The 27,342-nt window shown below is 38.5% G+C and overlaps 1 pseudogene; it reads left to right on the forward strand.

Annotated features, from left to right (window-relative positions):
• The window catches only part of LOC116151601 (ubiquitin-conjugating enzyme E2 D2-like), a 72,903-nt pseudogene extending 45,908 nt beyond the window's left edge, over positions 1 to 26,995 (forward strand).
• The last annotated feature ends 347 nt before the right edge of the window (positions 26,996 to 27,342 follow it).

Below are 27,342 nucleotides of genomic sequence, written 5' to 3' on the forward strand. Positions count from 1 at the left end.
GTGGGTTATTATCAACTCATGCCAAATTAGCTTATTTTTAGAGCTTTATTTATTTTGCAGTTCAGTGCTATTAATCTAGCATAGCTACACTTGTTTTCTACTTAATGACTAATCAAATGCATAGGTTGATTTCTTTAAATATTTCTCATGTAATAAAATATTCTGATCAATGTTCTAAACTTTTTAAAAAATGATTTGTAAATAGTATCATTTAACCAAATTTCTAAGGCTAGAAAATTTGCTTTGGAAAGACTGTTTCAATATGTCTAACTTGACTTGAAATAAAATAAGTAAACACATTGAGTTGATTATTATATTTTGAGCCAAAGTCTGAGGAAAATCATATTCTACTCCAATGGTTATTTATTAGAAGGAATACTCAACAGTTACAGCAGTTTATATAGGGAAAACCAGTGTTCATAGGATATTATAAGAAATTATTTATAAGAAACTAGACTTACGAAGTATGTTTAAGAAAAAATATTCAATAGTTGATTTGGGGAAACAGGTGGAACATTTAAGTTTCTGGATGTAAAGACTGAATCAGTGTGGTAAAGATTGATTATACAAAAACATTGCTTTTTTTTAGGGAAACTATTCAGTTGGATATACACTTTACAGATAGGAAATATATTTAACAAATACTACATTTAAATATTTAGATAATAGCAAAATGCAACCACAGATGACTTTAAACAATATAACAAAATGCTAAAAAATACTTGATTTGTATTAAAACAGATGAATGATTAAACATTAACTAAGTTTTTAACTATTTAAAAAAGCAAAAGGGATTCAAATGGGTATTTGAGTCCCTCTTAGCTTGCTAAGGATGTACGTTTCCTGGGATGGCGACCTTACCAGAAATGTCTGGTTGTGCTGTGAGAAACAGTGCCAGTGAGAAAATTGAAAAGTCTGTGGAAACAAATGATATATTGCTAAAGGAGTTGAGGTATTGTTCCTTCTTCAGAAAAGGTGGAATTTAACCATAGCAAAAAAAAAAAAAAAAACTGTAAAGTATGTTATCTTGAAAAGTAAAACTGAAGTTGTTTAATTAATCAATTAATTAATTGTTTTATTTAATGTTATACCACTGTTGTAAGAAGTTTACACTGGAACTTTTAATAAGAAAAAAAGGAAAGAGTTTTAAGGTTACTGTAAATGGTAAAAGTAATCATTTCTCCTCTTTATGACTGCCAAATATATTTCTGAAATTGAATGATATTTGGCATTCAGGACATAAAATATATGAGACAATCACTGGGCTTTAGTATCATGGCAAAGGCACTTTTAAGCTGCCAGCTGAAAGCGGATTTAGAAGGGAAAACAGTCAAACTTATTTCATAGTTTTTTGAGACTGTTTGAAATTGATTGATTGATTCACTTTTCCAAATAGAAGAATGACTTCACTCTAGATTTTCCATGCCTTTTCTAATTTTCTTCATTTAATTTAAAACAACGATAAAAGTTTAATAACAGACACCATATTTAAGAGATTTAGAAACAAATGTTCTTCAGAGGGAGTAAATTGCCTTGGGCAATATTGTACTTTATTCATACTCATTTATAATACTGACATGGAGTACTTTTAACATGATTTATATATTTCAAAGCAGGAAGGATTGCATTGAATCTGTAGGTTTCCTTGGGTAGCAGGGTCATTTTAACAGTATTGACTCTGCCAATCCCAGAACATGGAATATCTCCCCGTCTGATTGTGTTGTCTTCAATTTCTCTGTCAATGCCTTACAGTTTTCCAAGTACAGGTCTTTCGCCTGCTTCAGTAGGTATTTTATTATTATTATTTTATTATTTTATTATTATTATTCAGTAGGTATTCCGAGGTATTTTATTCTTTTCTGTGTGACGGTAAATGAGATTGCTTCTTTAATTTCTTTTTCTGCTATTTTGTTGTCAGTTGATTTTATGTCCTGTGACTTTATTGAGTTGGATTATTATTTCTAAGGTTTTTTATGGTGAAGTCTTTAGGATTTTCCACAGAAAAGATCATGTCATCTACAAAAGAGTTTTACCTCTTTTCCAATTTGGATGGCTCTAATTTTTTGGGTGTGTGCCTAATTGCTCTGGCTAGAACTTCCAGTAGTACATTGAATAAGGGTTCTGAGAGTGGACACCCTTGTCTTGCTTCTGATCTTAGAGAAAACTTTCAACCTTCCACCACTGTATAGTTATCATATATGGCCCTTATTATGTGGAGATACATTTTTTCTATACCCAATTTTACAAATATATTCTTGATGGACTGATTCCTTCATTATCATGTAATGCTTCTTTTTCTCTTAACTATCTTTTGCTTAAAGTCTGTTTTGTTTGGTGTAAGTGTAGCTACCCTTGCTTTCTTTACATTAACATCTGCTTGAAACATTTACTTCCATTCCTGCACTCAGTCTGTGTGCGTCCTAAATCTAAGTGGAGTCACTCGTAGGCAGCCTATCATTGGATGTTTTCTAATATTTTTCTGTGTGAATTCATCAGTGCTTTTTTTAAAAATCGCTAAATTTCTTTAAACTAAGTAGGATAAGATATCTTACAAATAAATAAAATGCCCATGATTCTTTTGTAGTAACTCAAGAATGAATGAAAATGAAATGGTAATGCAAGAGGGAGTGTGACAAAAACAGTAAAATTTCAGATTTGTAAAATGTTATGCTTTAAATTTTTAGTGATAATATATCTTTTGTGTCAGTTAATTAACACTTGAATCAATAATGCTTCAATTGCAGAATAAATAAGCAACAAAAAATAAATAAAACAATTTGTTACCTGAGTATATAGGTTTATATCTTGGCCTTGTGAGAACTGAGGTGTATGCACTTTTTTAAAAATGTCATAATTGTTGTTTTCTTATCTGAAAGGGCTTACACTATCAAGACTGTTGAAAATTCACAAGAAATAAATGAGATAATGCTTTTGAGCTCATTTGAACACTGGTAAATTTTATTTATATGGCAAAATTGTCTCTTTCTCTCTCTCTCTCTCATATACACACACACACAAATTTAAAGAGAGAGAGAGAGATGTGCTATCCTTGTTCTTAGTGTGTTCATTATGTAAAGGAAAAAAACACATTTCTATATATTTAACACTGTTTCTAAACCCTACTATAAATATTTAAAATGAACATAAATAGAATCTTCAGGGAGTACAGATGTAGAAATGACAGATATAAGCCCTGATTTGGGGATACAATTTCTTTGAAAGAACTAAGTTTGACACCTAATACAGCACAGAAAGCAGAATATCTAAAAGAAATCATTATCTTGCATAAGTATAGCTGTTGAAATAAATCAACATCTACAGCTTTTATATCCTCTTCATACTATCAATCAAGGTTGCTTCACTTTATAAAAATGAAAAGCCTTAAGAAAGCATCATCAAACACTTCTGGTACATGATGTGTTAAATCAGCTGGTTAGGGCTGTAAGATTGCTATGAATACGTATTTTATGTCAATCACATAAAAGTCACAAGGCTTCGGTATTGCAAAATGTGCCTTTACTGCTGTAACCTAGACTGACATGTGATACAGGAAATAGACTGATTTTCTTTTTATGGACAATTTTCTTGATTCTCTTATTTCTTTTTACTGTCAGTGTGGAACTACTTGATCATTGTCTTAATTTCACTGTTTGCTCACCAAAATGACGCTCTCACAAGCTTATTGAGGTTCAAAGTCACTTCTAAAAAAAACAAAATGAACACACACACAGAACAGAAACAGACTCATAGACATAGAATACAAACTTGTGGTTGCCAAGGGGGAGGGGGGTGGGAAGGGACAGACTGGGAGTTCAAAATTTTATTTTTAACATACACCAGTTAGTTCATTGTTGACAGTAAGATAGATGTTTACTTTCGATTAAAAAACAAAACATGTACAGTATGTCTATCGAGCTCACCTAATTTTAAATTTCACAACTACACAGGTACTCCTTCCCTCCCATGCCACCAAGAAGCAAACAATACAAAATTATAGCTAATAGAAAGTGTAATTTTAAAATAGTTTTAAAACATAGTCCAAAACTGCTTCTGCACTCCTCCTTCCCCAGTTGGAGAATACTGTCAATGATGTAAAGTACAGAAAAGGAACAAATGGGATATGAAATTGACCAGCACAATTTTTAGCAACAGTTTCAAAACAAATTTCAGTGGTTTAAGAAAACATCAATAACTGCCTAAAATATATTATTTTTCACTGTGCTAAGGTATAAAATTTCATAAATCTAAAACCAGTGTAAATGTAACAATTAGATAGCTGAAATATAAACTAGAAAACGCAGGCTTCCAATGTACAATAAATATATTAATAATCAGTAACTTTTTATAGTTTATAAATATAGTTAATAATCAGTAACTTTTTATAGTTTTATATTTTATATTCAACTTCCAAAACTGACTATATGTGGTTAAAGTATCTGCCATTAACATAATCTAATCTCAAAATATATCCATACTCTCTCTTATGTACCATATTAGAGGGAAAAAAGCATGTTTAAATAAAAAATGAAATCCACAAAATGAAAACTATCAAATTAAAACACACCACTTCATTACTACATTTTCAAGAGCCTATAGGTAGGTACTAAGCACAACTCTGAAAGATATGGCCCCCTTTACAAGCACATTCGATTTCAAATAGCAAGGACAGTAATTAAAATTTTAATACTAAAATGTCACTCTTTAAATCATCCATGCTTTACTAGTTAGTTCTGACCTCAGATATACCAACATACTTCCCAACACTAAAAGCATTAAAGCTCTTACCCTGACATCTGTAAATAATAAAAAAGGAATTTAAAAGACACAATTTTTCATTAAAATGAATGTAAAATGGTATTACCTTGAAAGTATCAAACACAATATACCCTGAAGCCTTTCATTTTAGCGCCTACAGAATTGAAACTTCGTTTTATTATGCGAGGATTGCATGAAATTTAAGACACTATTCTACAATCTCGTTTCAACAGTGATTAGGAAAATGAAAGATCATAGGTACTCAGACTTTTAAGTAACAAAACTTAGCCTTTTAAACTTCACAACCTTTTAACGGTCAAATTCCTAAAACCTCAGTGTTAATACTTAAAATCTGTACTCATAGGAAACCAAAATTGTATCCAGTATGAGGCAGCAGTTGAACAGCTAATCTAAGATGTGACTTTTTCTTCAATCAGCTTCCACCTTGCTCTGCGCTTTTATTTTGCACCGCAGTTTTTCACTCAAATAGAGAAAGACAAGACGCACTCAGGTAGGAGGGGTCCGGTCCCCCTCCGCCCGCGTCAAGGCGAGTCGGGGGATGGGATCTGCTCCACCCCGGACCCCACGCGAGCCCTCGGGCACCCAGGGGGACGCGGCCCTCCCGGGGCTCCTCTCCTCGCGCCCGCGGGGCCCCGCACCGCCCGCTGCCCCCGCCCCCGCCCCCGCCCAACCCGGCCCCCGAGCGCGCGCGGCCGACGAGCGGGCACGGCCGCCGCCCCGCCGGCCGCCGGGACCCTCCCCGCTCCCGGCTCCCCGCTCCCCGCTCCCCGCTCCCCGCTCCCCGCTCCCCGCTCCCCGCTGCGCTCCGCGAGGTCGGGGCGTGGAGGGGGGGGAAGAGCCCGGCGGCCGCAGGCGGAGGCGCAGCGCGGGTCGGGGCGGGAGAGCAGGCGGCCGGGCGGGGGACCGGCTGTGGAGACGGCCACCTGCTCCCAGCCCGACGCCCCGCCCGCCTGCAGTAGTTCTTAAAGTGAAAGCATGATGGCAATAAAGTCTGTCAGCTTTTTTTTTTTTTTTTGACTTTTTAAAATGTATTTAATATTGTAAGTGGTTAGTCCTTAAAGTTTCACAGTACCTGACCCCCTCCCAGCCCCTGCCTCCATGTTTTTTACTTTTTTAAAATTTTAAGTATAGTCGATTTACAAAATTATATTCATTACAAGTGTACAGCATAGTAATTCATCATTTTTACATACTATACTCTAGTCAAAGCTATTATAAAATAATGGCTATACTTCCCTGTGCTGTGCAATGTCTCCTTGTTAGACGTCTGTTTTATACATTGTAGTGCGTGTCTTTTAATGGTGTACCCCTAGTTTGCCTCCCACCCTTCCCTCTCCCCACTGGTAACAACTAGTTTGTTTTCTACACCTGTGAGCCTGTTTCTGTTTTGCATACACACTCATTTGTATTATTTTTCACATCCCGCAGATAAATGATTTCACACAGTACTTGTCTTTCTCGGTCTGACTTATTTCATTAAGCATACTATTTTCTAGGCCCACCCACGTTGCTGCAAATGGCAGAGTTTCGGCCTTTTATAGGACTAAGTAATATTACTTTATGTATATATTTACATGTACATACACCAGGTCTTCTCTATCAATTCAGGTGTTGATACGGACTTGTGTTGCTTCCATGTCTTGGCTATTGTAAATAGTGTTGCTACAAACATTGGGGTGCAGGTGTCTTTTCAAATTAGTGTTTTTGATTTTCCAGATACAAACACAGGAATCGAATTGCTGGATTGTATGATAGCTGTAGTTTTAGTTTTGTGAGCAACCCCTATACTGTTTTTCATAGTGGCTACGTACTTTACATTCCCACCAACAGGGTACAAGGGTTCAAAAGCTATACTTCAAGTCTTTATTTTGCATTCACTTTAAAAACATTGTTACTATGTAGATAATTCTGGTTGACATTTTTCCTTCAGCTCTGCAGAGATGTTTTTGTACTTTCTCCTCGTTTTTGTAATTTCTAGCAATGTTTGCTTCCAATCCTAATTTTTCTTGCTCTATATGTAGTGTTTCATTTTTTCACTAATTGCCTACAAGTTTTTCTCTTTATACTTGGTTTTTATTGCTAGTCTGTGAGGTACATGGCCATATCTATCTTCTATTTGTTTTGCTTGGGGTTCAATGAGCTTTTGATCTGACATTTGTTTGCCTTTCATGACTTTTACAAAATTCCTGGCCATTTTCCCTTCAAATATATTTTTCCCTTTCTTCTTAACTTCTTCTATTTTGATTTTTCCAGTTACCTACAGTAAACCTTTAGACACTGTCCTGTGGGAAGTTGTCAGCTATTGAATGCTCAGTTGTCATTTTTTTCTGTTTGTCTTTGCTTTCCATGTGGTTAACTGGTATTGCTCTATCTCAGGCTCTCTGATTTTTTCCACCAATTTGCCCACATCTGTTTTAGTTCATTCCATTAAAAATAATTCTTAACCACTGATACTGTGCTTTACTTTTATAGGATTTTCGTTTAACTCTAAAAGTAGTTGCCATTTCATTTCTCATATGTTCATGTGTGTTCTTCACCTTCCCACTAGATCCTTCAACATAATAATAATAGCGATTTTAAATCCCTGCCCTGTCTGATTGTTCCAACATTTGGTCTATCTCTGATTTTGGTTCTGTTCCTCATTTTATCTCATTATGATTCATAGTTTTAACATGTTCTGTTTTTCTGCTTGACTCCATTTTTATTGTATGCTTGGCATTGTAAAAAAGTAGATATTGAGATAATAATTTATGTTTGAAAAGTTTCAGTTAGGATGATTGTGGGGGGCACTGATCCAATGCAGCTGTACCCCGCCTGGCTGGGCTCTGCTGTTGCTGCAGCTACATCAAGCAGACAGAAAGCTTCCCATTCCTCCATTGGAACTCCGCCATGGCATTGCTCTGAGTGGCAGGTCTGAGGGTTTCCTGAGTATTCCTGTTCCACCCTCAACTGTTAGCAGACCTGCTGACCTGTCTTACAGACAGTCTCTCTCTGTGCCCTTGACCTATTCCAATGGTAGACTGCTGCTTTTGTTACTCAGTGCAAGGCTTTGTTGCGTGCTTACAGGCTCCTGGGTTCTCCAGGTCTTCCTGCTGCCCCTCAAACCTTGGGAAGTGCAGTCAGCCTGTCCAGCCAAGGATGTCACACATCTTCTTCCTGACACCTTCCTGACACCTGCTGTTTCTTGTGAGCACCTGATGGAGGCCAATGGGACTTTTTTATGAGTATGTGTGGATTCCTCTTATGTCAAGTTTTCTCAAGATTCTAGCCATTACTCAGTCGTCAAGAAATTCATTAACATTTTATTTAATTTATTCTAATCTCTAAAATTTACTAGTGGTCAAAAAGTTTATGTGGCTTCTCAAAGGAGATTTGGACCCTTTGGAATTCAGTTTATATTCCTACCTTGTGACATAACCTGTAGTGGATTTTTAAAAGCATGATTTTGTAGATTATTTGGTCCTTTCTTGTTTTTCAGACTGTGACAATATTTTTTAGGCATTTTGGATTCTTAGCAATTTGGAACACAGATCTCATTTCTTTTGATGAGTCAGTCTAGCTTTACCAGTTTCACAAAGTACCAACATTTTGGATGCTTTGATCCCATTACTGTATATTGGTTTTCTGTTTCATTAAGTATGCTTTCATTTTTATTTTGGTTTATTCTACTTTGTATTTGTATCATGTGTAGAGATTGATATTTAGCTTGTCTTCAACTTTAATTCTTTACTAGCATGTGGCTCTGGGGACATGAATTTCACTGAAATTAGTGATTTGGTTGCATCCTGAAAGTTTGATGTATAGTATTATCAGTATTTTTCATTTAAAAATATTTTATAATTTTCAAAATAAAATTTTCTTTGACCTATAGGTTATATATATATATAATATATATATAATATATATATATAATATATATATAAATTTCTAGTTGTATTTTTATCATCATTTTTAAACATTGTATTATGATGAATCCATACACTTGGCTTGACTTTAATTCTTGAAGTTGAAAAAATGTTTTCAACAGTGTTTGATCAGTTATCACATGAAACTCCAGTCCTGGCCAACATCCTGATTACATCCTTGTGAGAGACTTTGAAGCTCAAGGCCTGGCTCAACAATGTTCCAATTCTTGACCCATAGAAACTCTGAGATAATGAATGTTTGTTGTTTTAGCTGCAAGTTCTGTGATAACTTTTTATCTAGCAATATATAACTACTAAGGGGGCTTTTAAAAAAAATAGCTTCTCAAGTTCCAGTCCTATGTGATTCTTTAAGTTTAGGATGTTAACCAGAATATGTGGAGTTTTTTTTTTTTTTTAACTCTCTGTGTAACTCTTTTATTACAATCTATCTGGATTGTGAATCACTGCTCTAGGTCGTACCCCTCCCTTCCCCCAAAACTTTTATATTGTTAGCAGAATATTCTTACTAAAACTCATAAATGACCACGCTTTTTGTGTTTTAATCTCAATGATTACACATTACTAATAAAATAAGCTTCTGACTAGCCAGCAGAGAGCACAACACCCTTAACTCTCAGGCTGCTATGTATCCCCCATATACTCTACTAGTCACCCCACAAAAGGCGTTGTAAACAATATGCAGCTGGTCCTCCTTGCAGACTCTTTCCTGTCTCCACGCATTTGCAACACTTGTTTCAACTTAGAATTTTCATTCTCTAGCCCAGCTCCCATCAAACTGCAAACTGCTCATCTACAAAATATAAATAAAAATGTGCCTCCTCTATGAATCACATAACTATTTTGAGACTTGTCTCCTTGTGACATAAATAATTTTTATAATTTGTCTCTTGAGCAGTAGATTGTGGACATTTGCATAGCCTAGACCCAATTTCATCAATCTGTGTTTACAGCAGCATTGTTAAAAATGAGACATCCGTCATACACAAAGAGCAAACTCAAGCCACAAGATTGTTATTCAATGAAATATAGAATAAATTTTTAAAAAATGTGTTCAGCCCTAGTTGTTCATAAAGTGCTATACACACCATCATGTTATTGCCCTTATTCTTAACATATATTTTTCCTAGTTCAGTATTTTATATATCAAATAATATGGTTGATTTTCATTATTGCTTTCAAGTTTTATATTGTATCATTGTTTTCAAATGCCCACCAGTGAGTAACCAGCAATCTAGTAAAGGTTCTTAGGAGATCTGTGAGACCCCAAGAGGGGCATAACTCTTAGGATTAAAGTTAGTGCCAAGTACAATTTTGAAAATCGTAGCATAGATAAACAAAATTATAGTGTATAGCATAGAGAAATGTACACAAAATGTCATGGTAGCTCACAGAGAAAAAAATGCGACAATGAGTGTGTGTATGTCCATGTATGACTGAAAAATCGTGCTGCACATTGGAATTTGACACAACACTATAAAATGATTATAAATCAATAAAAAAAATGTTAAAAAAAAAAAAAAAGTTAGTGCAAAGTAAGACATTGTCAACCCCTAACCCCAGCTCCCGCCCCCAGCGCCCGCCCGGCTGCCGGTTCCGGAGCCGCTGCGCCGCGCGGAGCCGCCGCCCAGGGCGCCGGCCGGGGGACTGCGCGCCGCCGGCCGGGCCGCTGTGCCGATCTTCACGGGCGCGACGGTCCGAACCGAGCCGGCTCCGCGGCGGGGCCGCCGGCGGAGGGGCGACAGCGGCGTCCTGCGTGTCCGAGCCGGGCAGCCGCTGCTCCGCACAGCGCCCCGCCCCCGCCCGGGGTTTGCGGAGACAGAGCAAGAGGCTGTGTTTATGGTCAGTAAAAACATTCTGCTGCCCAGGGGAGAGGGTTGGGGGGAGGAAGATAACGCCGGTTCCAAATGTTGTTTGCTCTGTAGGCTGCGTTATTTTGAGTCTTTTAGAGGGATGGCCCCTGGGTGACCCAACTTGAAGAGTTTTCTTAAGCTCGCAGGTGGAGGAGACGTTTACTGCAGCTAGTGGATTGTGAGAACAGTGGCAGCCCTGCACCCCCCAGCTGACGTTAAAGTTTGCTAAAAGCATGTAATTTCTTGATCACTCGGGTTTTGAAGATGACTGTTATTTCCAGTGTATTCCAGGACCAGCTGCATCATGTGGTGGTGTGCAAAGTGCTTTATTTCAGGGTTAGCTTTTTGACTTCCCCGTAGTGTGCTTAAAGACCTCAAAGTGTGTTTAAAAGCTTTGGATTGAAATTTTCTCCTGAATGCTTTGGATGCTTATAGACTAATTTGGTAATTTAGAAAATATCCGCATATTCCATGTCATGATTGTTGCCTTTCTTTCCTTTGTCCCTTTAACCGTCTGACTGCGGAGCCACGCTTAGCTTTGTCCTGTCTTCTGTTTGGTCTGGATGATGCTTTGTAGGTAGACTTCTGCTTTGCACTCGCGGTGTTCATTTGCCAGAGAAATGTTTCAAGTTAGGAGCTTCTAGGAGGCGTTTAGCTTAAACTATTGTAGCTGCAGACCCTCTATAGGGCCTTTTCTTTAATGTCTGTATTTACGTTCTACATACGGCTTCTAACAAATCACTTCTGTGTCCGTTTTCACTTTTTGTTAGACACTGATTTCTATGAAGTGGAAAATAAGACAAACCACGTGAGGCAGTTTAAACTACTGATAAGCAGTGGTATGTATGACAGCCTCTGCTTTTCAAATGTGAAACAGTGAGAATAGAAACTGGTGTAGCCTGATGATTGAAGAAAAAAGTTAAGTTTACTTTTTATCTTCGTGGGCTAAGACCCTTGTTAAACAAAAATTTTCTAAATTCAGAACTCTAGAGTCATCTTAAAAGTATCATTTTGCATTAAATATTGGCTAAAAGGCTACTTAGTTTTTGATGTGATTTTATTTAATATATAGTATTTTTATCTACAAGTCAGAGCTATTTATGGTCCAGTTGGTAAGGAGTTTATATGAGGGTGATGTGTAGAATAGAACACATTCAGGTTCTCATATGAGAGGATGGATATGTTTGTGTCCATAAGGAGACATCGTAGTGGATTTTTAGGTACTGAATCCTTTTTCAGTTGCTCCCCCATCCAATTTGTCAATCTCTATATTGCATTAGTTTTTCTTGCACTTAATGTGAGGAGGGGGAAGCTGGAAAGGAGAATTCATGTGTTTAGAGTCATAAAACTTAAACTTCCCTAGTGCCTCCAGTTCTAGCACGTGCCCCAGCCTGTGCTGTGTTTGTAGGAAGACATCATGAACTTTCTAGAGTTCAGTGTCTATATAGACATGGGCTCACGTATATAGAAGTGCTTTTCTTTCTTATTTGTAACCACATTAGAAATGTATCAGAAGTATCATGATTAGGTGTAGCCTAATGAATTTCTATGTATGTGTTTTACTTTTTAAAAATCATATGTTAATGAGTTATTGTCTTTTTCTCCTAAAAAAAAATTAATTGGTGTGTATGAGTGGTCAAAAGGTATTTTAACTGTAGCAGTAAATTTAGTCCCATAATGTTTTGGTTTAATGAAGTCATACTTTAAATGAACTTTAGATTATGACAGGTTTTTTACATTGAAAAATCTGGTATAAATGCTTTGCTCCAGGCATTATATAGAAATAAGTTTCCTGGAAGTTTGGCCAAAAGTTACAAAAGTATCAAAGCTTAAGCTGTTTCACTTCTACCAGCAAGTAAGGGCCTGTGAAATTAATAAGAAAGCCTTTTTTTGTCTTTAGCTTTAAGGGGCTCGGACTCTTCAGCTTTTTAACTGAGATTGATACTCCAGTTAGCGGTCTCATTTTAAGAAGGCCCATTTCATCCCCTACATTAACAGTGCCTTCCCTATGTATGTGCAGGGCCTCTCTGAGTAGCAGGGTTTGAGGGAAGTGGGCATCAAAGCACCTCTCAGTTTTCTGATCTCCTTTTTATAACTTGTTTAAAGTGTTCCAGGGTGTTTATGATCTGGTATCTTTTAAATTATCCTACAGACTTGCAGGCTGGGGCAGTCAGGGTGAGGGACACTTCTGTGATGTCTGCTGTGTATCTGGTACTGTGTTCAAAGTGTCACTTTTCAACAATTATGAGAGTGTTCCATTTGAAGAAGCAGGCTTAAAGAAATAATTTTTCTATCATCATGCACCTGCTAAGTGGTGAACTACACATTCAGACCCAAACCGTTTGGTCTCAAAGGCTGAGCTTTTTATTCATTGACCCTCATATCTCTTTAAAAGCAGTTTTCATGTTTTAGCCTAAAGGTGGCCTCTGGACTGACCATCTTAGAGATGTGTTTTGTTGATTTGCAGTGTCTTTGAATTTCAACTAGTGATCAGCATTGAAAAACTGGGAAATTTCTCAATGAGGCTTATGGATTTCTGGATTTTTAGGGATGACTTGAAAATCCAGTCACTGGTAGGCTGTGTTCCCACCTTCTGGGGCAGAGTGGTGGGGCAGTATCTGCCGTTTGTAGATCGGGGTGTGTGTGCAGTCAGCGCGGTCCCCTCACCCTGGCTGGTGACGTGCGTGGCCTACGGCACTGATGTTCTGTTACCCGCCTCAGTCCTCGTAGGTGTGTCATTCACGTCTCTGCCCCAGCTTCCCCTTGCATGGATGACTCCAACCTTTAAAAACAAAACGTTTTTTTGGACTGTGACCACTTATGCAACTTCTAATATATTGCTTGTCATTCTTAATTTATTCAGAAGTCCTAAAAGTTTGTTAATAAAACCTGTGGTATACATAATACTTTTAATCCAGTGTTAGCTTATTAGGTATTTTTTAAAACTTTGTTTTTTATAATAGTAACAATTTGCAAGTTCTAAAGAATGATGATTATAATTTTTCCACATCTCTTCATCTCAGTGAGCAAATAAAAAAAACACTACTTTTTTACTGGGATGAGACTCACAAAAAAAGAAATTGATTGAAGATCATATAAATAACTTTTTTTCTTTTAAGAATGGGTTATAGAGATATCGCCTCCCACTAGTCAGAATGAGCACCATTAAAAGTCCATGAATGATAAACACTGGGGAGGGTGTGGAGAACAGCAAGCCTCCTGCACTGCTGGTGGGAAAGTAGTTTGGTGCAGCCACTATGGAAAAACAGTATGGAGATTCCTTAAAAAACTAAAAATAGGCTTATCATGTGATCCAGCAGTCCCTCTCCTGGGCATGTATCCAGAGAGAACTCTTAACTCGAAAGATACATGCACCCCAGTGTTCATAGCAGCACAATTTACAATAGTCAAGACATGGAAACAACCTAAATGTCCATGACAGATGACTGGATGAAGTTGTGGTACACACACACACACACACACACACACACACACAGGAATACTAGTCAGCCATAAAAAAGAATAAAATAATACCATTTGCAGCACCATGAATGGACCTGGAGATTATCCATTCCAAGTGAAGTAAGCCAGAAAGAGAGAAAAACACCATATGATATCATTTATTTGTTGAACCTAAAAAAAAAAAAAGACAGAAGTGAACTTATTTACAAAACAGAGACAGACTCACAGACATAGAAAACAAACTTATGGTTACCAGGTGGGAAGGGACAAACTGGAGTTTGAGATTTGCAGATACTGAGTCCTTTATATAGAACAGATAAACAACAGTTCTCTACTGTATAGCACAGGGAACTAGATTCAATATCTTGTGTGGCCTATAATGGAAAAGAATATAAAAAGCTATGTGTGATCAGGATTTATTTAAAATAAATAAATACTAAAAAAAAAAGGAATGCATGTATGTATATGTATGACTGATGTATAACATGGTACACTAGAAATTGACACAACATTGTAAACTGACTAAATGTCAATTTTAAAAGAATGGGTTATAAATATAAACTCTGCTTTCAAAATGAAGACAATGAAATGGAATAAGAAATTGAACAATAAGCATTTTTCTAACATTGTTGGTAGATGACGGGTTTGGCAAAGAGAAGATTGCTGTGTAACAAGTCTCTGGGACCAGACTTAAAAACTTTGTTTGTTTTTGATGGAAGTTTTTCTGAAATGTATTACATACTTATTGTGTCCCTAAGGTGGACTGAGTTTAATCTTTTCTTAAATGTTTGAAGTTTAGTATAAGAACGACTTACTGTTTTCAGCTCTCTTGTAGTTTCTGTTTTTTATTTTTCCAGAAACAACTGAATGGGCATTCTAAATTTACACTAGATGATGGTGTTTCTTATTCTTGTATCTAGTTTTAATACTATTTCCAACTTTTTATTTAAATTTCCTGATTTTCCTGCAACCTTGAGGATGTCACCTTCTGATTTAACTGTTTCTAATATAATTTCTGTGGGGAAAGTAATCATACTTGACATTTGCCTGTTAAGTGGAATAAATAAATTCTGAATCTTCTGTGCAGTAAGATATATGAGCTTTAGTCATTTTTTTTTTAAACACCTGTTTTGGCTGTGTAGAGTTTAGTGTTGAGATTGCCCTGTTACTTTGTAAGTAACTGGGATGATGTATTAGTTAAAGTGAAGCAAAGTAGGATGGAGAGAAGAAACTGATGAATAACCAGAAAGACACAGCAAATAAAATGCACATTCCTTAGGCTTCGGGTAGATCATTTCTGAGATTTGAATCCTGAGTACTCTGGCTCTAAACTAATACACTAGGTTATTGATATTAAACATAGCCTAAAATGTCTGATTGTAATATGCTCTCCAGAAATGTAAATTATCAGTGAAGAAAAAGTACTTTCTGTATTTAAAGGAAAGATTAAGCACGAGGTAGATGACAGGGGCTCTGGATGTTCTGTTTTGCTGTTAGTTTGTAGTAAGTCGCTGCTGTGTTTTACATTACAGGTTTGGTGACCATGATTCACATGAAGTGAAGTTTCTTGTTCATCTTTGAATTTTACTACATTCTAATGGTCTGGAAAATTTTGCCAAAGTTAGAGGTATATATTTAGGGTGGCCTAGCTTCAAATGCAGTCTATATGGGGTATCAAAAAATGGAGTTTGTTTACATGGAGAGATTTGGGGGCAGGGCAAGGGCAGTCACTGGCTATAACTGCTAACACAAAGTTTAATGAGAGGCCTATGTGGCCACTAGTTGCAGGAAACAAATTGTAGGTGCGAAAGGCTGTGAACAGAGAAACACACGGTGCCTTCAAGTCCAAGCCCCAAGTCGCAGGGCACTCACTCCAGGCTGCAGGACTTGATTTGTGTTTTGTGTTTTCACATGAGCAAGTCTGTGTGACATGCTTGGGCAAACAGCCCCCGGGTTTTTTTTTAAAGAAGGATTTGATTTATTGAATGATTGTTGCTAATTCTCCTAGCAACTCTGAAGTCTGCTTGTTCTGAATGAAACCCCAGCAGGGCTAGCCCTCACGTAGTTGAGCGGCCCAGCTGCACAGCAGCGGGAGGAAGCCGTGCTCAGGGCGCATGGGAAGCGCGGGGCGGCCCCCCCCCAGTCAGATCCCCGGGAGGCTGTGGCCCTGCCGCCCGGCAGCGCGCAGGCCTCGGCTCGGTGCTCGTGGGGCCAGTCCTGTCCTGGCCGGGCTGAGGCAGCAGCAGCGCTGAGACCAGTTCTCAGGGAGTGCGCGTTCCTTTTGCTGTTGGGTGAATTCATCCCGAAGCTACTGCGGTTCCAACTCAACAGAGTGGGAACGTGCGCAGGGAGGGCTCTGCTGCTCAGTCCCCAGACTTTCTGGTGTGTCTGTGACTCCAGGAGTCATGACGCCACTGCCTGGAGGGGGAAGAGACGTGAAAAACACAGTTTGTCGGAGTAGACAGAAATGCCAAGACCTAAAACTAGAGTTCCAGTTATGTGTTTAGCTGCAGTTGAAATGAGAATTTATTCAGCAGGAAGGACATCAGCCAGCTGGGGGGAGCTTTCTGAGGCAGCAGGGAATGGCATGGAGTCTAGTGAGGAGCGTGCAGGTTTACCTGCCTGGAGTGCGGAATCCAAGGCAGGAAATAAGGGGAGATGCTAACAGGACCATGGTAACTGCGACTCTGATTATTCACGTAACAGGCCACGATAACCGTGAGGCAGAGTATTTGGAATTTTGGTTGGTTGAGCAGTTGGGATATAATACAATAGGAAATACATTAGCTGCTGGATGAACTGGGTGATTGAGTCCTGGATTAAGGTAGTGATTGCAGGAATAAATAAGAGTAGAACAAGACATTACATGGAAGAAAAACTGGTCAAACTTGGCAAATGTTTAATGTGAAATTATCAAAATTTCTTGAGGGCTCACTCTCTGGGTTGAATTTGGACCACAGACGCTGTTGTTTTGGGAAGAGTCTGATTTTATAAAACTTTGAGGAACTCAGTCTTTGAAGTTGAAAATGTCTAAAATTCTGAATCCAGATAGGAGGTTATAGGTTGGGGTTTGTGTCAAAGCCCGATTTTATCCTACTTGCAAGCTAATACTTTTGTTGGGGGTTGGTTAAAACTTTGCACAGTCCTTCAGTAACCTGTGCCTAGTCATTTGGGAAGCTTTGGTCCAGATAGTTGGGAGGTAGAAGTTTGGTGAATTTGGAGAGGAGGGGAGAAATTAGATGTAAAGATACATTATCAATTATATTTCTCCTTTACAGGTATATATTTACTCTCCTTAAGTTGGAATTAGACACTTCAGGTCAAGAATATGCTTGATACCATTGATTATATGTGAATTGTAATTCCTGTTTCACAGACAAGGTGGAGGAAACTGTGATCTCTGCATTGGAGGCAAATGTATATGTATGATTTGTGGAGCAGAATTACCTTTTCATTCATCTCTTCTTGCATTGTTGATGGCAAAGGATACACACATACACATCTTTGAACTTTGAACTTTGGATTTAGTTTTCAAAAGAACACAGGTAGAATCGTATACTTGGGAATTGAGTGGGGTATTTATACACTGCTTCTTTTCCTAAGAATTAAGTAGGTTAAGTTTGTAAAAATGGTGAAGAAACTGTAAAGTGCTTTGCAAATATTGTTAAAATCATGCTGTTTCCAGACCTAGTTTCTTTTGGAATCCATCGGTTAGAAAATACGGATAAATAAATGTATTTTTAGAAGTTGAAATACTGGAACATCATTACCAAACATCATCTAATAGAATTGAAAAATTCCTAATTCCTTCTCCAATATGATTTTATCACTTTTTAATATTCATCATTCAGTCTTTTAAAATGCCTGTTATGAGTTTACATCATAGTATTTATAAAGTTTTGTATCCTTCAAGAAATTAACCTGTATTTAAAAATGTATATGCAGAGCAGAGCCCGCAGCACTTGTAGGAGGTGGAGAGGCGGTTTGGTTGTCACAGCTGGAGGGGTGCTCCCAGCACCCAGTGCCTAGAGGCCAGAGATGCTGGTAAACAGCTTACATGCATAGGACAGTCCCCAGCAACAACGAATTATCTGCCCCAAAATGTTTGCGGTGCTGAGGTTGAGAAACCTCGCCCTAGCAGAGATTTGTCACTGTTGTCACTGTCTTCTTTGTCTTTTTTTGCATTGTTGTTATTTCCCACGGCTTGCTGTCTTAACTGATTACTCCAGTTGTGTAAGCTTCCCGTATCCTTACCCTGTGAAGCCTCCCTCTTCCAGCGCTCAGGCACTGCAGTCAGAACAAGTGGCGTCTGCTTTCCAGGGTTGCCCGTGCTTCTCTTCATCTCTGAGCTTGTGTTTGGGAAGAATATCTGATTCTGTTAATTTATAGCAGTGATGGAATGATGGCCCATGGGGATTATCTCAAAACCAGACCAAGCCAGTTGCTTGTTAACCCAGAAGAGCCTGGATTAGAAGGGTTTTAGTTTCTGTGGAGGAAGATTTTTAAGGCACTTAAGCAGCAACTTACTCTGCAAATCTATCTTCACAATTAGTTCTACTCAGCTTCAACTTTTCACAATTTATTTTCCTCAAAATTTTAACTCGGAAGTCCTAAAAAATCTTCATATCTTTCTCATAACTCCATCCCTCTCTCCCCTTATTTTCATCTGTAACATTTTTGGCAGAATTGTTTTATTTACACATCCAGATTTCCTGGAAAGAGACAGAGGCAGATGGTTTGAGGTGCAATATGGGAGAAAGGTGAGGTCATGAGGGTGGGTTTAGGATATACTGCAGGATGTGGGATAGACAGATATCAACATTGGGGGAGTGACCAGAGCCATTGTGTGTGTGTGTGTGAGTGTGTGTGTGTGTGTGTGTGTGAGTGTGTATGTTAGATGGTTGAAAGTTACAGTCCTTTATGTGGGTCGCTAATGTCTCTCCTTGTGTCTGCACTTACTTGAAATGGTGTACAGGAGTTTCAAATTAGTGTGGAAATCTAAATTATGTACATGTTTCCACTTTTGGATTTTTAAGTTATATTTCATAAGTGGATGTAATTTAATACATTCAGTATTAAATCGATGTTTTATGTCCTTTGTGATTGATTTAGTTTATAATTTATAGTTTATTATTTCACTTTGTGCCAGCTAACTGTATTAGTTTTAATTCTTAGAGACTAGCTTGTCTGAAAAAGTGGGTGGGTTGGAATATGCGTATAACTGTAGACACACTCTCCTATCTTGAACTTTCACTTGTAGCTCTTTGGTGTAGATATTTGTAGAAAATAATTTGACTAGTTTCTAATGAAGAAATAGATAATGTAGCTAGGTTTAAAATCGCATTGTAGAAGTCGCTTCTCCAAGACTGCAGCAGTAAAGGCACTTAAGTATGTTGCTGAAACATAAGACAAGACTGTTCCTTGAAATCTGCCTTTGTCCTACAAGAGAACAGCTTTGTTAATGGAATTTAGTTCTTTAAGATCAGAGTGAATACATAAATGTTAGAAGCCTTGGTCAGCACAGTGTGATGCCTAAGACATGGTTGATGTCTCAAGTTCCTTAGGAAGAAAATACAATTTTATGTTGGGGAAAATGCTCTTGTTATCTGGTTTTTAAATTGCACAAGTGAAAAGGCTGTACAGAACACCTCAATTACAAGTGATTTTTCCTGAGGAATGGGAATGTGCCAGCCTTAGCTTATTCTTACAGATCGTCTCATATATTGTAAATTGAGTTTTCCTGTAAACACGAAGATCTGTGATGTCAAAAGATTTTTGCAGATTTTCTTCCTCTATTCATAATATTGTCTGATCAACTTTCTTTCATAGAAAAGGAACATGATTCACTTTGTTTCTTATGTAATATTGCTCTCCCACACAAAGATGGCACTGAGCCACCGTCAGTAAGCTGTGCGGATGGTCTCTTCTCCTCTGATGTCAATGGCATGTTCATTCTATGTTTTTTGCCCTGTTACATTTAATTTAGATCAGAACAGAAGATCGTAGGCTTTAGATTTAGGAGTTAGGAAGGAAGCTTTTGTTTGCAGGCATTCCTGGGAAGCAAGATGCTGTCTCCTGATGGAACATGAGAAATAACCCTAAGGGCTGGCACTTAGGGCATACTTACTGTATGCCAGGTTTCTGGATGGAGTTGATACACCAAATGCCCAGGTTAGGGTGTATCAACTCACATTCCACAACATCTCTGTAAGGCTCTGTTACTCTCATTTTATAAATGAGGGAACAGGATCAGGGAGGGTAAGCTATCCAAGTCAGAAAAGCCCTTTAGCTATTAACTGGGGAAGCCAGGATTTGAATGTGTTCAGTCTGGCTCCAGAATTCATGCTCTTAAAAACTTAACTGCCTCTAAGAAACATATGCTTTAAAAAATATAATGAGTTTGTTAGATTCTGCCTCTGTAAGAAGGTTGGATCATTTTACAATCAGAGCATAATTGAGGCTCTTTGTGCTTAGAGTATTTGAGCCATTTGGCTTTTGGTCGGTCAAGTTCTTTGCAAGGTTTTTGGTTGTTTTCGTTTTTGATGTTAGAAAGTGTTTGCAATTAAGAGAGGGTAAGCAGCTTACAGAAACATTTTATACACAATACCATTTCAGTTTTGCCAGAGATAAATTTATATATGTATTCATTTTTTAAAAGCTGAGGACAGGTAATAAATCTCTGGATGGTGAGATATGGGTTCTATCTTTTACAAAAGTATCTATTAGAAAAGTAATCCCTTATGTAATTTTGTGATCAAGTACTCACAAAAGACATCAGGGGAAAAAAAACATTTTTTAATGGCAGTACCTTTAGTAAATACCAGTATCCTGGTGTCTTTCAAAAAAGTTACAGGAAATAAAATGCTTTTCTCAAATTATAAAAAAGAATAGACCTGCTAAGCTCTCCAGTGGCAAGGAGATCAAGTTCTGTTTTTTCTGCTTAGTGTCTGCTGGCCATTTTCCTCTTATTCCTGTGTGTGTGTAGGTCGGTGAGTTTTTGGTGTAGCTTTACTTCCCCCCTCCCCTGGTTTTTCTTTTAACTGTGAAAATTAGTTATCTGTTTTCTCCATATCACAGGTACAATCTAATTATTATTCTGCCAGTTTTACACATAGGCATTTGCTTGATATACTATGTTTGTTTTTCCCTAACTTTTTATCTTAAAAACTTCTATATTTTCTAAAAGGTTGGTAATATATATAGTCCAATGAACATCTATATACTTTTTACCTAAGTTTACTAAAGGTTATCTTTTGCCACATTTGTTTTCTCTCTCTTAATATATATTGTTTTTTTGTTTTGAACTCCTAATTTCATACCCTTAAATACCTCAGTTTGCTTCTTACAAGTTTAAGGGCATTGTCCTTACATAACCAAAAAGATTGTTTTCTCTTTTTAAGTGTGGGGATGTTCAAATTTCCCATGGAGCTTGTAGGTACTAGGCACCATGTGAATTTATTTTATGCAGATTTCTGGTGATTACAACTAAGGACTGGAAAGTAAAATGCTGTTGGTCTGCTTTTTATGTATAGATAATGTCATAGTAGAGAAAAGAGACATTGACAAATAACTACCCTGCAGGATGGAGCATTTTATATAAGAACAATGGCACAATAAGGCAATAGCCTAGAGGTTATCATAGTATTATGACCTCTTAGGATAAAGATATTAGTAAGGATGAGCCTGGCTCAAGAAGATGCTAAAGTAGAGGACAGACAAACAAACAAAACCCAGTACTAGTCCAAGTGGAAAGGTATCTGACACATAGATAAACTTCAGTTATCTAGAAAGTTTCCTCAGTGGAACCTGTCATTTTCCTTTGATGTCAGATCACTACCGTGTTACTGTAGTCTCGGTTAACTGGATTTTGTCTTCATCACTGTCAGGAAACAGATCTGTTTTCTCCGTTGTTGAGGACTTTACATGATTAGGACATCCTCAGTGAGTGTTATATGCTTTAGCAGAAGGGAGAAAAGGAGTTAAAGTTCAGCATCCTTTGAGTCTTTCCTGGTCTGTTCCCTGTGGTTCCTGTTGCCCTGCTTGGGTAATGTATCCGAGTGATAAAAGCAGCTCCAGGTCTGTATTCAGGGACTACAATAGAATATTCATTTTTTTCATTGTTCATTGTTTTATTATTTTTACTCCTAGATTTGTAGGTTTGTTTCCCTGTTGAGTATTTTTTTATTCCCTATTAATTAAAAAAAATTACTTAGGCTGAATGGGTTAGAATTTTCTCTATAAAAACTTAATTGCTTTTTCTCAACTACTATGTCTTCCTATTAAAAAAATATTTTTTAAACACTTAGCAGTTATCATTCCCTGCAAAAATTAGACCAAAGGGAAATGTAGAATGTCTTCATGGTTATCTGATTCTATCCAATAAAAGGTGTAAAATTGACTATGTTATTGACATGAAACCTTATTTTAAAAAACCCTTTTCATTTTGGGGTAAATTTGGACTCACAGAATGTTAGTGCTAGAAGGAAGTTTTGTACTCTTGGTTGGGTTACTTAACATCTCCGTGCCTCATCTTAAGATTAATTGTACTTGTCTTATATGGTTGATTTGAGGTTTAAATGAGATAGTATATTCATTGATTGATTAAGCCATAATTTACTGAATTCTTACCTGCTAGGCACTGTATGCTATTGTAAGCACATTAATTCATTTAATCCAGGTAACAACACTATTAGGTACAGATACTGCCATTTCACTTATTTTACAGACAGGGAAAGTGAGGCACAAAGAGGGAGGTAACTTGTCCAAGATCACTCAGCTAGTAAGTGGCAGAGCTGGGGTTCTAACCCATGCAGTTTAGTTCTACTTATAAATAAAAGCTAGTGCTTGCTAAACTATTGAAATATGAAGTAAGACGTTGACCATGTACTTCCATGGTTATTGAAAAACTTAGTTGCAACAGCAGTATGACAGTTACAATGCCGTCCAGAAAGTCACACAAAATGGTGCTGAAAGTTGCATGGGTAGTTGCAGAGACCGGTATCTGAAATGCGCTCATAGCATCAGTGGAAGATTTTTTTAAAACCTTATCTAGTGAATAGATCTATAATAATTTTATTTTTAACAAATTGCACTTTGCAAATGCTAGACCTATTAGACATTCTGATACTTCTTGGATGAGTATCATAGGATCACATTTCCTGATAATTGATGCATGGCTGTCTTATCAGCAAGGTATAGGCTGCTTTTTTTTAATAAATATAAATGAAAACAGATATTTCCATGGACCAGTAAGTGGATTCCTTAATTCTTATGGCAGACATTTACTGAGCCCCTATTTTCTTTCTTACTCTGTCCTAGGTAATGAGGGTACATGACAGAACAAATCTAAGTCCATGCTCTTATGGAACTTACATTCAGGTCGTGGAGGGATGTGTCAATAAATGATAGTGTGAAGGAAGGCAAAGCAGGGCTAGAAGGAGTGTGATTGGGACATAGGCTTTCAGACAGGATAATGAGAGGCAGCTTGTGAAGAAATTGAGTAGATGTCTGAATGAAGTGTGGCAGCCAGCGCTGCTCTGGGGGAGGACGGTCCAGGCAGAGGGACAGGCATTGAGGCTCATGTGGCTGCAGAGTAAGGGGACAGTGGCAGAAGGTAAGGTGAGACAGATACGGGAGTGGAGTGGGGGAAATGCAGCCTCCTGTAAGGATCATGTCAGCCTTGTACGCCATGGCTAGGACTTCGAGCAGCTGGGAAACCTTTGGAAGGTTTTGAGCAGAAGACTGACATGATATGACTTCACTTCAACATTAGTCCTCTGGCTGTTGTGGGAAAAGGGGACTGCAGTTGGGCGAGAGCGGAGGCCAGTTATTTGTCATGAGCTTTGACTGTCTAGAACCTTTTAAATCTTGCTTTGCTTGGTACATTTTCAGCCTTAAGAATTTCATCTCCCTAATTTAGACTCCTCAGCCTTTCATTTGCAACTGGGACACAGACACGTACACTAGTCTTCTTAAGTAGCTCCTCTAATCAGGAGCATCGCTGGAGACCTGGCTTCTGGCTGAGCAGGCGTGTATGCTTGCTGAAGTCTTGCCAATGCTGTGCAATTTTCAGACAGCTGTGACAGGTTTCCCCCTGGTCATTTAAAGCTTGTGTTTGTGAAACACAAGGGGCATTGGAGAGGCAGGGCTCTCCACTAGGGTTGATGTTTTTCACAAGATGTTTTGGGGGTAATTATGGGATATACTCCTGCTTCTGGGGATACCTGGATAGTCTTGAGGAAGATAAAAGTGGGGAGGGTGCCAGTATTATTGTCAAGTAATACAGTAATACTTCAAGTAAAAGAATATTGTTTGGGAAGTATGGGAATTGAATGAGATCATAATGGAGAATGCTTTATCATTTATGGAAAAGTCTGTAGATTCTGGGCCAGGTTTCCTTTGTAGGATTTGCACGTTGATTTGCAAGAAACACAAAACCTTGTATTCATATTTGTGTCTGGTGTTCCTTTGCTTGGCTCATGATGTCTCTTGGTTCGTGCTTGTTCTTATAGAAGCAATGATATTGCCAGCGTTTATTAGGGCACATATTTCCATAGGTTGGTGGAACCTGGGAGAGTCTAGCCAGTAACAGGGGTCAGGAATAGGGTAGCCGATTAGGAACTGGAGTAGACAAGTAGGCATCTTGGAACTAGGGCATCAGGTCTGTATCAAAGGGGAGATAAGTTACAAATATGAGTAGATCAGAGGCCAGGGTCTATTCAGACGTGGCTGAGGAGGGGAGTGAATATTTAAGTGCATCAGTGAGATTTGGTGTTAGAGCTGCATTGGTCCCTACTTTTTGAGCTTTTGACTGGTTGCTAAGGTATAGGAACAGATCTCAGTTAAGTAGGTGCAGACTCCACACGTGGGAGCAGGCAATTCTGTGGCATCTGACGGAGCCAAGTAGTGCAGGAGCTGGAGACCGGCATGGGCTCCTGTAGGGGAAGCTGTGCCAGTTTCAATCACTAGCTGTGGAAATCAAATATATATATTTAGTGTATAAGAAGTACATTCTTCTGTATTATTTTGTTACATGTTTTTCCACATCTTCAAGGTAGATGTCAGCTTAGATTTTAAACTGGTTTAAAAGATCCCTATTATATGCTATATTTAGATAATTTTTTTTCTTTTCTTTTCTTTTTTTTTTTTTTTTTTTTTTTTTGTCATAGCAAAAGTGTGAACCAGTAACTTACCTTGTTCATGATGAGGGTAGTAAAATTATTCTATAAAGTTATGAAGATTGAAACCAAATTTGTCTCCTTGGCACTGTCTTCTAATTGCTGTGTGACCTTGGGCTTGTTATAGATCTCAATTTGATTGTCTTTGTTTTATTTTTATTTTATTTTTATTTTATCTTATTTTATTTATTTATTTATTTATTAAATGGAGGTGCTGGGGATTGAACCCAGGACCCTGTGCATGCTGAGCACATGCTCTATGACCTGAGCTGTCCCCTCTCCTCCTGCTCTGTTGCTTCTTAAAGCAGTCTCTTGTCTCCAGGGCCCTGGCAGCTTGGCAGGGGCAGGGTTGTGTTTTGCAATGACCGAGACCAGGGTGCCCTGTACGCTGTGCTGGGCATGACAGTCAGACTGCCGGGCCTGTAGGGGCTGGCTGTGCCATGGGACTGGCCGCCTCACACCTGTGTCTGCAAAAATCAAGGTGTGCTGGGTACAACCTATGGTCAGGATCCACATCTTGCAGCTTTCCTTCTGCTGCTCTGCTCCAAGGAGACCCTTTCCAGAGAGAGGGGATCCCCAGGCCCTCATTGTCCTGCCCCCTGTGACTCGCATGGCCACCCTGGCCTGCAGCACGGGTGGCGGGGAGGTTGCGTGTGTCTCCCTGAGGAGCTGGTGTCCAGGGCAGCCTTGCCCCAGGGACAGCTGAGGGAGAGCTGAATCTTTGCCCTAAATATATGTGAATGTTTTACAACCAAGTAAGTTAGGGAATATTCCTTTAAATAGTAATCACTTATCATGAGATTGAAATGTTAAATACAGGAAATTTCCCCTCACGTGTGGCTTTTCCTGAACACACACATAAAGCACAGCCTCGTCCATGTGTGTCCAGGCCTGAAGGTGCCCCTCGGTCACTGGCCCCAGGGCAGGGTGGGGCCGCCCTGTGGGATTGATCGGGCTGGTGGCGGGGACCCCTTTGAGGCTGGTATCTCTTCTGGTCCAGCTGCCCTTTTAGGAGATAAGATTAACTGTCAAAAGCTTTTCCTTTACAAAAAAGACAATGTCAAGGATGCCTTGTATGAACAAAAAATAATTATGGAAACAAACTTCTAAATTAGGAGTTTGGGACTAACAGATGCACACGGATACATCTAAAATACATAACCAACAAGGGCCTACCATACAGCACAGGGGACTGTATTCAGTCTCTTGTAATAACCGATAATGGAAAAGAATCTGGAAAAGAACAGAGATATACATGTATAACCGAGTCACTCTGCTATACACATGAAACTAATGCAACTTGTAAATCACTACCCTTTAGTTTTTAAAAAATTCTAGTTTTCAGATGATTGATTTTCTTCAGCAAATGTTTCCTTGCTGACTTTTCATTGTTCTGTCTGAAATAACTGAAGATGGGTTGGGTTCACTGGTGACTAACCTACAAATGGGTAACCTTGATGATAAAATAATCTTAGTATATCTCATTACAGTATAATGTAATGTAATATAGCACAATAATACAATAAAATAACTATATTCTGTTCCACAGGAGGAAAATATAATCATGGACCCACAGGAGTTTGAAGCTGGAGGGGCAGAACTCATCTCTCATCAGCTGAAAGGAGTTGTCAGGGCAGCACCTGGACATTTGTTGGCTTCTGGAAGGAGTGTGATCCTGTGTTAGACACTTCAGAAAAGAGAGGGGAGGGGTATAGCTTAGTGGTAGAGCGGGTGCTTAGCACGCACGAGGTCCTGGGTTCAGTCCGCAGCACCTCCAGTAAAATAAATAAATAAACCTAGTTACCTCGCCACAAAAATAAATATAAATAAATAAATAAATAAAGTAATGAAAAATACTTAAAAAAATTAAAACTTTGGAAAAGAGAAATCTGGGACCGATGAGATCCTTACCTGCCCAGACCCTTAAATTCTCGTTGTTTATCCCTGGACACAAGCACAGCCTTTCTGAGGTGTCTGGGACTCTCACAGGCCCCCCAGCCCTGGGAGACCGGCCCCCACATTGGACAGACCTTCCAGCTCTCAGGAGGTGGATGAGGGCTGGGCCCCGCTGCCCCACGGACACACATCCTTGGTATCTCCTTCCTTGTGACACCTGGGTCTCTAGTCTGCACTGTGTAATGACTCCCCTGA

Source organism: Camelus dromedarius, chromosome 2 (assembly GCF_036321535.1).
Source record: "Camelus dromedarius isolate mCamDro1 chromosome 2, mCamDro1.pat, whole genome shotgun sequence".
NCBI classification, from domain to species: Eukaryota; Metazoa; Chordata; class Mammalia; order Artiodactyla; family Camelidae; genus Camelus; species Camelus dromedarius.